A 2,757-nucleotide genomic window follows, 5' to 3' on the forward strand; every position below is an offset into this window, starting at 1 on the left:
GAATCCTTGTCCTGTGCAGCACCAGGCCTGATAAAGTAAGTCCTCGAGGTTCACATATTAAAACCATGGCCTTTTGTGTATGCTGGAGTCTAGGGCAGAAGGGCAGGCTCCTCAAGGCCTGCCTGGGTTCACAAGGAGTTCGAAGTTTAGCAACAAAGTTAGTGATACCCTGTCTCCAACTAGAAAGTGAAAAGAAAGCTGGAGCTGGGTGGTGGAATATTGCCTGGCATGGGCACTGCCCTGGCTTCACACTCCAGCTGGAGCTGGGTGGTGGAATACTTGCCTGGCATGGTCAGTGCCCTGGCTTCACACTCCAGAACTAAAAGCATAAAAGCAGGAAGTGTGGGAGCCTTTTGTGCAGCTTGAAATTCAGCGAGTCTGCCCTCAGTTTCCTCACATTGAAGACAAGGAGGGGCTGCAGGGAGGGCTCAGCAGTGCTGCTCCTGCAGAGGACCCAGATCCTGCTCCAGCACCCCACAGCCGGTTGCTCACAACTCCACCAGGGGCAGCTGCACACATGCAGCAATGCTTACATAGACGGACACATGCTGCGACATGCTTAGAAATGAGTCCTGACTTGATTTAAAAACCCGTGGTAAAGTGATGGATTTGTTAGCTTGCGTGTGGCTATCGCTTCACAAAGCACATGCTAATCAAGTCATACATTACATTGTGTTTCTGTTTGTTTGTTTGTTTGTTTGTTGTTGTTTTGAGACAGGGTTTCTCTGTGTAACAACAGTCCTGGCCATCCTGGAACTCGTTCTATAGACCAGGCTGGTCTCAAACTCACTGAGATCCTCTCTCGGCCTCCCGAGTGGTGGAATTAAAGGTGGGTGCCAGCACCACCCAGCTACATGTGTATCTCAAATATACGAAATTTTTATTTATCAAAAAACCAAGATGGAGTGGGGCAGAAGAAAGATCTCATAGCAGAATCTCTAGAGCAGCTTAATGTTTATCTGTTGAAAACTTTGCTTTTACGAACAAGAGGACAACTTAAGTTGGCAGGGAGGGATTTGCAAGGAAGTTACTGACAAATTGAACCCAGAATTTTGGTCTTCTGCCTCCTAGGGCTTGAACTTGCTTCAAGTTGTTGGATACAGTATGTCTATAGAGTTTGCAATGCCACAACTGGATTGGGGACCTCAAAGGATGCAAAAACAGTGGATGAACAGAGCACAAACCAAGGATCGTAGCTTCGCTAGCCTGGGCTAAGCCATACCTACAGGAGCACTGACTCACTTCTCAGGAGGTAGCTTTAAATTTGCTTTTTAGGCTGGGCAGTGGTGGCCCACGCCTTTAATCCCAGCACTCGGGAGGCAGAGGCAGGAAGATCTCTGTGAGTTTGAGGCCAACCTGGTCTACAAGAGCTAGTTCCAGGACAGGCTCCAAAGCTACAGAGATAACCCTGTCTTGGAAAACCAACAACAACAACAAAAATGCTTAAAAGGTAGGATTTTTGTTTGTTTCTTTGTTTGGAGACACAGCATTTATTTGTCTCACTACAGTGCCCCCTGCCTCTGCCTCCCCAGTACTGGGATGGCAAGCACACACCGCCATACCTATCTTGGGGCAATTTTTGAGCGACTAAATTTCAGATGAGTCTATGGGGATGAGCACAAGGGTCACATGTGGGCGGTCTGAGCTGAAGGTCACCTCACCGGCATGTAAGCTCAGCCAGTGGCGTGACCTTCACAAGCTTCAGGATTCTAAGAAATGAAGGAAATCATCCAATTAGGTGAAGATCTTTTGAGATAAGCAGTGTGAAACACTGAAGAATTAGCCCGCAACAGCGCTCAACCATGGCTTCTAGCAACGCAATGATGTCGGCCCAGAAGGCCTGGGAGAGCTGTCTAGATACACTTTCCTCCCGATTCCAATCCCTCGACGCCATGCTAATATTTTGAAATTGGCCGTGATCGGGGTATTTTTTTTTTTTACCATAAACACTAGCAAATGCTACACACCAGGAATCTCCTGGACAGGTGGGGAACCTTTGCCAGTCACTTTGGTGGCCATCATTGTTCCAGGGTGCCAGGGCAGCCTCTCCCTTGGAGGGTGACCTCAAGCTCATCTGTACCACCCTGACGTGACTGCTCATGGTAAGATCTTACTTCTGCAGAGTGGTTTCTCGTTTCCACACCCCAAGCTTCCATTTTCAGAGTCTATGAGCATCCCTGGGAATTCTCTCTCACAGCACGGTAGGGAATGACTTAACTCAGTCCCAACGGTCCACTGCCTGGGTGTGATGGCACGTACCTGTGACCCCAGTACGTGGAGGACAGAGGTGGGAAGATCACACACTCAAGGTCAGCCTCGGCTATGCAATCTCAGAAACTGGCAGCCTTTTCCTTGCCTCCTCAGCAGAAGCTGGGCCAGCTCTAGGGGCTGGAGAGTCACTCTTGTGGGATGGTGTATCTGTCACTTGTCTCTCATCACGCCCCTCTGGGTGGACTCAGGGACCCGTCTCTCTTCTTGAGCCCCACACGACTGTGCCTAGAAATGTACAAAGGAGACTTACCCCATGGGAACCCCTCACTCACTCCCGCTGGAGCCTGACACGTCCTGGAACGCCCTTCCACCCCATGATGAGACTTTGTGGGTCTCTGACAGAGCCACAAGAAGCCCTGGGAAGATTCTAGCTTCAAGAAAACCTGGGGTAGTCAGCTTCCCTGGAACGGGGATGACAGCCATGGGCTGACCAGAAAGAGGAAGTATGGTCAGGCTGGTGCCTGTTGCCTTTCAGGGTGAGTGAGG

Source organism: Arvicola amphibius, chromosome 4 (assembly GCF_903992535.2).
Source record: "Arvicola amphibius chromosome 4, mArvAmp1.2, whole genome shotgun sequence".
NCBI classification, from domain to species: domain Eukaryota; kingdom Metazoa; phylum Chordata; class Mammalia; order Rodentia; family Cricetidae; genus Arvicola; species Arvicola amphibius.